Here is a 12,071-nt window from a genome sequence, read left to right as displayed (position 1 = left end):
GCAATAAGACAAAGATCCCCCGTGTAGCTTTAACAGACTGCTGGGGCAAGTGCTGATAGCGAGCAGCACCTACGAAGGCCGGAACGGTACACGAGGGGGTGGGTGGCCAGCACCACGCCCGGCCGCCTTTGTCTCCCTAGTGGCGATGTTTACACACCGCACCAGGTACTCATTTGAGGCTGAGTCGACCTAGGGGAGGCCCATGACCGGTTCAGAGAATCGTCAGCGGTGGTGTTGGCAGTGAGCGGGAAACGAACCCGTGTAGACGTGTTCGTAGCGCGGCGCTAACCGCTGCGCCACCGCTCCACTCTCACACACATACAAGCAAATACAAAGGCAAAGGTCCCTGTATAGCCTGCACAGGCTGTTGGGGCAAGTGCTGTCAACGAGCGTTGCCTCGTTAACATCGTCACGCAGCCAGTTCGCATGTCGCTGTGTAGACTGTCATCAGCGGTGCTCGCTAGCATCGACACACACACAGCATCGACATTTAATGTCGACCTGCAGTCGATACTATCTATTTACTTAGCCTCTCTAGAGGCTATGTATATAGATAGTATATAGTATATAGATAGTATCTACTGAGGCTATGTAGAGCCTATAGACTATATTCTTGATTCTTTCGGTAAAGTCACCACGTAGAAGGGAAGCAATAAAATAATACAAATATAAAACAATACAATTTTATTTTTATATATAAAAAATATTTTTTATTTTTTTATTATTTTATTGCTTCCCTTCTACGTGGTGACTTTACCGAAATAATTGATGACTAGCTGTTACTGCCCAGCTTAGCCCGGGACTTGGATCCACCACGCCCGGCCTCCTTTGTCTCCCCAGTGGCGATGCTCACACACCACACCAGTTACTCGTTTGAGGCCGAGTCGACCTAGGGGAGGCCCAGGAGCGATTGAAATAATCGTCACCGGTGGTGGCCGGGAGCGGGAATCGAACTCGGGTCGCCAGGTTCGTAGCGCGGCGTAGCGCTAACCACTACATACACACACACACTCACACACACACAGACACACACACAGACACACATACACACATGCGCACACAGACACACACACAGACACACATACACACATGCGCACACAGACACACACACACAGACAACAACAACCGCCATTCGCCACTAAGTGGCGGTGATGTCACCACGACGCTTGTGCCAGGCTGTGTGCACCCTGAGGCCACGTGAAGTGTCGAACGCCCGCTGGCAGGAGGTCACGGGGCAGACCCAGGTGCCATGGGTCGACTGACTGAGATGACTGGCTGATGCACCACCTGTGCCCCCTACTGTGCCAACCTGCTGTGCTTTAGCCACCCGGCGCTCCGCTCGTTGTTCTGAGCGTCGCTCCTCCGCCCTCCGTTGTTGTTGGAGGGCGACTGCCTCCAACTGCCCAGTAGCATCCTTCACGAGCCTCCTCCACAGAGGCCGATCTTGACACCGCTGGTACCAGTCATCGGCAAGTCCACTCAGCTCCACGTCCTCCTGTACCACATCACTCCATCTCTTCTCTAGCCCGTGCCGCGCCCGCTTAGCCCCCTCAATCCGGCCGAACAAAAGCTGTTTCGGCATGCGTTGGCTGGGCATGCGGGCTACATGACCCAGCCATCGCAGCCTTGCCCGCCGGAGGAGCTCACCGATGGGACCTTGCCCAGATCTTTCAAGGATTTGTGGGCTCCTCACATAATCCAGTCTGGTTAAACCCAGGATGGATCGTAGGCAGGCCAGCCTAAATGTTTCTAACCGGCGAAGATGTTCCATTAGGGGGGTCCACGTTTCGCAAGCGTAGAGAAGGGAGGGAATGACCGTGGCCGAGAAGACCTGAAGCTTAGTGCGGAGTGACAGACCAGGTAGCTTCCACACCGCGTTACGCAACCGATGAAAAGATATTGCCGCTCGACTGATTCGGAGTGAGACCTCTGCTGTTAAACTGGAGCCAGTCATAAGCACACTACCCTGGTATGGGAAACTCTCCACTCTCTCCACAACTGCCCCATCACCGATTGGGAGTTGTGGGGGTGGAGTGTCCGATGGTACAAAATACCCAGGCAGGTGCTTAGTTTTGGTGGGGCTGATGGTAAGGCCCCACCTCTTAGTGGCACGCTCCAGTCTCAGCAGCAGCGTCTCCAACTCCTCCAACTCCTCCACAGACACATAACAAAGAAACAAAGATCCCCCATATAGCCTTAACAGACTGTAGGGGCAAGTGCTGTTAGCGAGTACCTATGAAGGCCGGAACGGTACACGAGGGGGTGGGTGGCCAGCACCACGCCCGACCGCCTTTGTCTCCCTAGTGGCAATGTTTACACACCGCACCAGGTACTCATTTGAGGCTGAGTCAACCTAGGGGAGGCCCGGGAACGGTTCAGATAATCGTCACTGGCGTTGGCCGTGAGCGGGAATCGAACCCGGGTCGCCAGGTTCATAGCGCAGCGCGCTAACCGCTACACTACCGCTCCCCACACACACAGACACACACACACAGACAGCGCGCTAACCACTACGCAGCAATGCGTGACCCTTCCACGTGCGTGGGTCACGTGACAGATTTGACGTCACAGCTCACTTGCCTTGCAAAAATTAAATGCATTTTTGAGCTCCCCCCCCCGCCTAAAAAAAAAAGTGTATTTTTATAATTGTTGCACGGTGTACAGTCTGGAAAGTACCCACATGGCAAATGTAAAGTTTGTTGCATGTCTGGAAGTACGCTAAACATTTTGAACAGACACACACAATCACAACTTTGCCTTTTATATGTGTGGAGATAATACGTTGCAGTAGCAAGTAACCATCTCCCGTGGGCTCAACAGATCCAAAACAAAGCGTTCATAACCATCAACAATCAATTCGATGCGGCTCATTTTCAGACCATTACAGAGCTCCATTCCTTCAACAGTTCTGGAGCTTTGATGTAAAGCTGCAGTGACTGCAGTGATTCATATTCTTGGTTCTTTCGGTAAAGTCACCACGTTGAAGGGAAACAATAAAATAATACAATATATATAAAACAATAAAATTATCACGACGTTTCGACTGCAACACAATCAACGGCAAGAACATTTGTAGTAGTGAGTCAGGACCAGGATGCAGTTCCATATCTCCTATGAAGAACAACATGAAGACTCAATGTTTACATTGGGCGACGATACTTGTAGGATGGATAAAATCTGTTCGGTGGTGGCGCACTTAATAAATATGACTTTTAGGAAAGTGTTTTTTTTTCAAATTTTATTGCTGTGGTTTTCACACCTGATGATGACTGCTTGTGTTGCGGTCGAAACGTCGTGAGAATTTTTATTGTTTTATATATATTTTATTATTTTATTGTTTCCCTTCAATGTGACTTTACCGAAAGAACCAAGAATAAATAGTTCTGGAGCTGATAAATTACCTGCCTTTTGCTTTAATCGCTGTGGGTGACTTCATTTTCAGGCCCCTAACCCGTATATTTAATTTGTCCATTGCAGAAGCCTCAGTTACCCTGTTGAATGAACAACTGAATTTGTTCGCCACCTTCGCAAAAGAGCGCCTACAAATTATCCTCAACATTAAAATCGGCCAATATTTCTTTAAATGTGTCCCTTCGATGTGAATATTTCCATTTCCTCACCCTTCCTTCACCTCCTTGCTTCTCTTCTTTCCCCCTTCTAGCCCAGTTGCAGCGCAGAAGAAACTCCTCCACCACGGGACTCTCACTTGACACCTTTCACGCGGCCCTCACGTCCCTCCTCTTCTCGACTGCTTCCTCTCTTCCGCTGCCTCCACCCCTACACCGGTGCCTCCACCCGAACCTCAAACCCACTTGCAATCCTCCTCCTCCTCCCTCCTCCTCCAACTCCAATTCCTGACCCGGCTTCCACGTGACTTTCTATGTGCACCAGACCACATTCCCTCCCCAGCCCTACGCTGTGCACCTCCATAAGCTCAACTATCTTCTTTGGTTCTCTCGGTAAAGTCACCACGTAGAATGAGAATAAAATAATAAATTTATAAAATACAATAACACAATAATATTCTCACGACGTTTCGGCCACAACACAAGCGGCCTTCATCAGGTGAAGGGACGAGACTGTCTGGAGGACAATGACCACACTGGGAAGCTTGTGTTGTGGCCGAAACGTCGTGAGAATATTATCGCGTTATTTTATTTTAACAATTTATTATTTTATTCTCATTCTACGTGGTGGTGGTGGTGACTTTACCGAAAGAACCAAAGAAGATGAATCCTTGCAGTCACGAAAGCTTTAAATCGAAAAGCTCAACTATCCTGCCGCCAGACCTCTGCCACGATCACCCTTCGCCTCCTCTCACCCACGCACGTGTCACCGCTTCACGCACGTGCCCCGCACCTCGCTCGTCCACGCTGCGGCACCGATCGGACACCCTCACTCGCCATTACACTTCCACTTTGTTCCACCTTTGCTACCCCGGACATCGGCTCCGTTCCCATTCAGTCACCGTCCTTACTAACTGCCGTCAGCTCACGTTGTAAAGTGGCCTGGAAAGGGCGCTGTATGAATCCAAAATAGACTACGATATTATCACCATTGTTAAAACTACCTGAACATTTACTAAATACGCAAATTGGTTAACTTTCAGAAAATAAGCTGTTACATCCCAAACAATCAGGCTTCCATGAAAAATATACAGACTCCCTAAATGTTGTTTTTAATAATCCAATGACCACGCTGGGAAGACTGAAAAAATAAAAAACTGTCTCTCTTTAGACACAAACATTGTTTCCCAGCTACACTCCATTTAGAGTTGGTAAGGGTTACCGTAATGTCTTAATTTGATTACTGCGATATTATTTATCATTGTGCCTCCCAATACATCGTTCATTAAGCTCAACCCTATATATCATTCTGCTCTGAGATTTGCTCTGGACGCCTCTTATAAAACGCAACATTGAGACCTGTCCAAAGAAGCAGGGGCTAACGACCCTTCACGGTCGCAAGAATAATTAATCAGGCCTTGTTTATTCACAATCTCCTTTGTAACAATTCAGGAGAATATTTGTTGCAGCTGCCGACACCAACGGACGGCAGACCTAACCCGAGGAGCTCACCGTCGCTTCTGTTGAATGTTCCTATGTGAAAAAAATAACCAAGCCTGGGTTCTTTCAGTGGCTTATTTTTTTGGTATGATATCACCACGCGGCTCGATTTACAGTCACAGCTGGGGGCTTGCTGCCGCTTCCGCCCCGGCACGCAGCGCGCACCACGCAGCGCACGCCGCCACGCAGTGCAGCACACCACGAATGGCCCCAACGTAAGCGACGCCACGCCCATCAGACCTGACGAAGGGGCGCTCAGTCACGGCGACCGTCCCCTCTTCTGACGAGGAGCAGGCTGGCGGGGAGGGGGGTCACGAGAGCAGAGGAGAGTGCAGCAGCAGCAGCAGCGGCGGCGAACATTATAGGTCACCCATGACGCGACCTTTGACCTTTGATCTCCATAAAAAACTGGACCAGATATATTTCCACTGCCTTGGTAACCCTGCCGACAGAGTGCAGTGCTGACCCCGTGGGATTGGTTTCTCTTTCATAATCAGCAGCCACGACCCATCTACTGATACAGGAACCCCCCCCCTGGAGACTCAACAAGCCATCACCGTCTTTTGCGCAACGATCCATCCGCCTCCGTTGAAGCTGTTCGGTAAATACAAAAAACATCGTGGACTTTTCCCACAAAGTTTTACTTCCAATGTTTGTACGGTGTACAGTCTGGAAAGTACCCACATGGCAAATTTCCAGTTTGTTGCATGTCGCGAAGTACGCTAAACATTTTGAACAGACAACACACACAATCACAACTTTGCCTTTTATATATATTTGGAGATGCAGTGAAAAACTTTCCCAAAATCCATCACGCGGTTTCAGTTTTTTTATTTTCAGTTTGATTTATTTTGGTTATAGTCCCGTGAGCCATTCGGCTCTTGAATCGGGTGCAACCACAGCAAGCAACAAAACAAAAACACGACCAAGAAAAACATCTTACAGTGACTATGTGTGACTGTGCAAACAGCACTGTCATGGCACGCAATGAGAGGGCAAATGTCATAAATATTCCTGTAAGCCCTCGCATTTTCAACATTAATGTTGCCATAGAAACATTGTGGGGTTTTTTTGCTTCATTGTAAAAAAAAAATGATTATCTGTTATTTTTATTACATTTTTTATCTACGTGACTTTACCGAAAGAACCAAGAATATTAATTCCTGCAGTCACCAAAGTTTTAAGTCAAAACATTCACACACGTTGACAAAGCCTCACCTTGTGTTGTTGTGGGCAGGTCGCTTCTGATAACAAGAGCGGTATAGCAGCTCAAGCGGGCTTGGCCTGCTAACAAAAGAAAATAAAAACTGCGTGAATATTTACAATAAAACAAAGTTACAAAGTGGCGAGCCGGGTGAAGACAAATTAAACTTAAGCGAGATAATTAAAGTGAATGCAATCAGGCGAGGGCAGGAGGCAAGGCCCCGGGTGGCTAGGCCCCGCGTTGTAAAGTTCCAACTTGGACGTCGATTCCCATGCTCGCTGCTACTCAACTGACATCCCTACGAGAGAGAGAGGCTCTACCTTGGTAAACAACAACCACGATCACCATGAGAATTTCTCACCTCGGATTTCAGTGCAAGCGCGGATAGGCAGCCTCCTGTTACCTAGCGACATCACGCGGGTAAGCAAGTAACATGACGTCACTCCCGGGGTAAGAGACACGCCCCTTCCACAATGAGCGGCTCTGTACTGAATAAATTATGTTAATGGTTCGGCCCATATGTCGAGCGTTGGGGGCGTGGCTGCTGAACCCGTCGCAATAAACTCTCGACGGCTTTAACGGATACATTATGTTAATGAGCCGCCAGTCACTGGGCGTAGCTTTGCCCAAATAAGGATTGCCACTGGATTGATATCGGCAGTGACCCAAGCGGAGGTGACGTCACGCTCAAGAGCGCTGTGGACGGGGGAGGGCTGAATACCTTGGTGACATGACACCACTAGCTGCCACTTCATGCCGAAGAGGTCACGGGGATGGAGTTTAAGTTGATTTAGATTCATTTTCCATTGCCCCTCCCTTGAGTGCATGAACTCAGCAACAACGTGGACATTATTGTGTATACGTACACACTGTGTACACTTTGAGGCCACGTGAAGCGTCAAAGGCTCGCTGGAAGGAGGAAGTCGCGTGACAGACTCAGCAGTTGCGATGGGTTAACTGACGGATGGCTATCGATTAGAAATCACATATCCCCGAGTCTCACCTGTGAGTGGCACCGCCTCACGCTGTTGTGGATCCCCACGTGGCTCGGAGCCTCAAAAGCTCCGTGACTCCTGGGTGGTGATACAAAGACAAAGATCCCCCGTGTAGCCTTAACAGACTGTTGGGGCAAGTGCTGTTAGCAAGTATCAGCTCCACCTATGAAGGCCGGCGCGGCACGCGAAGGGAATGGGTAGCCAGCACCGTGCCCGACCGCCTTTGTCTCCCCAGTAATGATGTTTGCACACCGCACCGGGTACTCACTTGAGGCTGAGTCGACCTAGGGGAGGCCCAGAACCGGTTCAAATAATCGTCACTGGGTGTTGGCTGTGAGCGGGAATCAAACTCGGGTCGTTATGTTCGTAGAGCAGCGCACTAACCGCTAGACTACCGCCACACACGTTACACACACACACTACACACACACACGCACAGTACACACACACAGTACACACACACACGCACAGTGCACACACACACAGTACACACGCACAGTACACACACACAGTACACACACACGGTACCCACACACGCACGACACATACGCACAGTACACACACACACGCGCAGTACACACGCACGCACACAACAACAACCGCCATTCGCCACTAAGTGGCGGTGACGTCACCACGACGCTTGTGCCAGGCTATGTGCACCCTGAGGCCACGTGAAGTGTCGAACGCCCGCTGGCAGGAGGTCACGGGGCAGACCCAGGTGCCACGGGTCGACTGACTGAGATGACTGGCTGATGCACCACCTGTGCCCCCTACTGTGCCAACCTGCTGTGCTTTAGCCACCCGGCGCTCCGCTCGTTGTTCTGAGCGTCGCTCCTCCGCCCTCCGTTGTTGTTGGAGGGCGACTACCTCCAACTGCCCAATAGCGTCCTTCACGAGCCTCCTCCACAGAGGCAGAACTTGACACCGCTTGTACCAGTCATCGGCAAGTCCACTCAGCTTCACGTCCTCCTGTACCACATCACTCCATCTCTTCTCTAGCCCGTGCCGCGCCCGCTTAGCCCCCTCAATCCGGCCGAACAAAAGCTGTTTCGGCATGCGGTGGCTGGGCATGCGGGCTACATGACCCAGCCATCGCAGCCTTGCCCGCCGGAGGAGCTCACCGATGGGACCCTGCCCAGATCTTTCAAGGATTTGTGAGCTCCTCACACAATCCAGTCTGGTTAAACCCAGGATGGATCATAGGCAGGCCAGCCTGAATGTTTCTAACCGGCGAAGATGCTTCATTAAGGGGGTCCACGTTTCGCAAGCGTAGAGAAGGGAGGGAATGACCGTGGCCGAGAAGACCTGAAGCTTAGTGCGGAGCGACAGACCAGGTAGCTTCCACACAGCGTTACGCAACCGATGAAAAGATATTGCCGCTCGACTGATTCGGAGTGAGACCTCTGCTGTTAAACTGGAGCCAGTCATAAGCACACTGCCCAGGTATGGGAAACTCTCCACTCTCTCCACAACTGCCCCATCACCGATCGGGAGTTGTGGGGGTGGAGTGTCCGATGGTACAAAATACCCAGGCAGGTGCTTAGTTTTGGTGGGGTTGATGGTAAGGCCCCACCTCTTAGTGGCACGCTCCAGTCTCAGCCCGCTCACCATCATGAAGGTCCTTAATGATCGTGAGCAGAGGGTCAGGTACTCCAAAAGCACGAAGAACGACCCAGAGCCCAGGCCTACTGATGGTATCATAGGCCTTGACCAGGTCAATAAAGCAGAGATGTAGGTCTTGTTGGAATTCCCTACACCTCTGCTGTAGCAGACGGACAGAAAATATGGCATCTGTGCAGGACCGCCCTTTCCTGAAACCGCATTGGGGCTCCGCAAGCCTCTCCTCAGCGTGCCTGGCAAGGCGATGCTGAATAATCCTTGCCAGGACCTTTCCCGGCACACTGAGCAGTGAGATGCCCCTGTAGTTGTTACAGTCTGTGCGGTCCCCCTTCTCAAAAAGGGGGACCACCAGGGCATCCTTCCAATCCTGCGGAACCCGTCCAGTGGTCCAGACTGTTGTTATGATGTCATATAGGGCAGTCTGTGCACAAACGCCACCCTCCCTCAGCATTTCGCTTGGGAGATCATCTCTGCCCGCTGCCTTTCCTGGTCTCAGACTCCGGATCGCCTTCAGTACTTCCTCAACAGATGGCACCTCAGCCAGCCACTCACAGGGGGTGACTTCTTCCAATATGAGGCACCGCAGCCTCAGCAGGGTCATCCTCACTTTGTGCCACGATGTTTTCCTGGCTGAGGGATTTTCCCTCCCCCAGGACCTCACAGAAATGCTCAGCAAATCTGCAAACCTGTTCCTGGGGGTCGGAGATTGGATCACCGTTTTTTCCCCTAATGATGGTAATAGGTGTGGCGCTGCAGGTTACTTTTTTGATGGAGTTAAATAGAGATTTGTGATCACGGTCCACTGAGGCAGACTCCATCTCCTCAGCAACCCGCGACCACCACCCATCCTTGCAGCGCCTCACGGCTCTCCGAACCTCCGAGCGAAGGCTGCGGTAAGCCTCCTCATTCTCTGACGTGGGATTCTGTAGCCGATGGCAGTGGGCCTGTCGCTTTTTCTCAACCATCCTGAACACCTCCTCTGTCAGCCAGGGTCTCTGGGGAGGTCTGGACCGCGTACCCAAAGCAGCCATTACAGCTGCATGAGTCACAGTCCTAAACCTCGCCCATTTACCCTCGACATCAGGAGTCGGGGACGATGCCAATCCCAGCCGCAAGCGATGATGAAATTCTCGCTTGCAACTTTCATCAGATAACTGAGACCAGGCCACTTCAGGTCGGAATGGGGTCCTGGGTGTACACCCACCACCGGAGTGGAAGAATGGCAGGCGCATCTTACAGATGACTAGTCGATGGTCAGAGGGCAGATCAGCTCCACGGTAGGTCCTGGTGTCAAGGACATGGGCTCGCATCCACTGGTCCGTCACTATGTAGTCCAGCAGATGTTCTTGCTTGGACCCGGCATGCATCCATGATGTTGTGTGGATGCGCTGATGCCGGAACAGCGTGTTGGTAATTACAAGCCCATGGGCTGCACAAAAATCTAGCAGCCTCCTACCGTTGTTATTGAGCTGATCTGGCCCATGCCCTCCAATCACTCCAGACCAGGTGCCAGTATCATGACCAACTCGGGCATTGAAGTCACAGACACAACACACACAGAGACACACACACACAGAGACACACACACAGCGACACACAACACACACAGACACACACACACTGAGACGCGCACACAGAGACAGACACAACACAAATGTCTCCCCGTGTAGTCTCCCTGACGGGCTGCGCGAGGCTTACAGACACACACACAGAGACACACACACACAGAGACACACACACAGACACAATACACACAGACACACACACAGACAGACACAACACAAATGTCTCCCCGTGTAGTCTCCCTGACGGGCTGCGTGAGGCTTACACACACAGAGACACACACACACAGAGACACACACACAGAGACACACACACAACACACAGACACACACACAGACACACACACACAGAGACACACACACAGAACACACACACACAGAGACACACACACAGAGACACACACACACAGAGACACACACAGAGACTCACACAGATACACACACAGACACAGAGACACACACACACACAGAGACACACACACAGAGACACACACACACACAGACTCACACAGATACACACAGACACACACACAGACACAGAGACACACACACACCCACACACAGAGACACACACACAGAGACACACACACAGAGACACACAGACACACAGAGACACACACACAGAGACACACACACAGAGACACAACACAGAGACACACAGACACACATACAGACACACACACAGATACACACACAGATACACACACAGAGACACACACAGACAGAGACACACACACAGACACAACACAAATGTCTCCCCGTGTAGTCTCCCTGACGGGCTGCGTGAGGCTGACAGAGCCCGCGCGTCTTTGTGGGCCTCAGGCTGTGAGGGCGAGAGGTCGGCTCCACTCTCTCACTCACCGCCCTCCTTGTTGTGTCGCCCGCTCTCGTTCACGTTTTTGTTTTATTATAGTCGTAGTTGTTGATGTTACAGTATTAGTTATTATAGCAGTTCATGTTTTTATTACTATTGTAACTGTTTATATAATTGCTGTTGTAAGTTGTTGATGTTATTATTAGTGTTATAGTTATGATTGTAGATGTTGTTGTTATTATAGTTACGATTGTAGATGTTATTGTTATTATAGTAGTAGTTATACTTATGATTATAGATGTTGTGGTGGTGGTGGTTGTTAGTCTCCTCAGAACACACAGCCGCCTTCTCCCGCCAAAACGCGACACTTTGGTGGTGGAGGGAGAGGGTCGTGTGGGCGAAACCAACGCGAGCAGCGGGCGAGGAAGGGGTGAATGCCACCGGCGAACTTAAATTGTTTTAATTTAGGGGGGTACACAGCAAACGCCACCTTTCACTAACGCTAGCGAGCCCCTCTTGCTTCTTGTCCGCTATGGATGAAATAATTAAACATCAAACAAATTCGCTACATTTATTCAGCGCGTCTTGAGTTTTGATGCTTTAAATCCCCCTCCCCCTCTTCTGGGCTATGCTTGGTATAGTCTGAAACGCAGCAGCGCCTTATCTAGTCTATGCTATTTACCATGGGCCTTAATCCGGGCTATGAAATAAAGTTCAATGTCACGTGCAATGGAGCTGACCAATTAAAAAACACCCACAAAATATCAACACCACGTGACTCGTGGTGGGAGGGGGGTTGCCATCTTGGTA

At 50.5% G+C, this 12,071-nt stretch overlaps 1 long non-coding RNA gene across 1 annotated transcript; it reads right to left on the bottom strand.

Annotated features, from left to right (window-relative positions):
* Positions 1 to 2,745: 2,745 nt before the first annotated feature.
* LOC142908819 (uncharacterized) lies at positions 2,746 to 11,702 on the bottom strand. Its single transcript, XR_012932005.1, has 4 exons — positions 11,309 to 11,702; positions 7,274 to 7,343; positions 6,285 to 6,353; positions 2,746 to 5,361 (listed from the first exon to the last, which is right to left on the bottom strand). It is a non-coding gene; the product is annotated as an uncharacterized LOC142908819 (long non-coding RNA).
* Between the last annotated feature and the right edge of the window lie 369 nt (positions 11,703 to 12,071).

This window comes from Petromyzon marinus, unplaced genomic scaffold (genome assembly GCF_048934315.1).
Source record: "Petromyzon marinus isolate PM22_M1 ecotype Great Lakes invasive population unplaced genomic scaffold, UKy_Petmar_22M1.pri1.0 PM_G_Scaffold_102, whole genome shotgun sequence".
Classification (NCBI taxonomy): Eukaryota; Metazoa; Chordata; class Hyperoartia; order Petromyzontiformes; family Petromyzontidae; genus Petromyzon; species Petromyzon marinus.
This window is presented reverse-complemented; position numbering and strand designations above follow the sequence as displayed.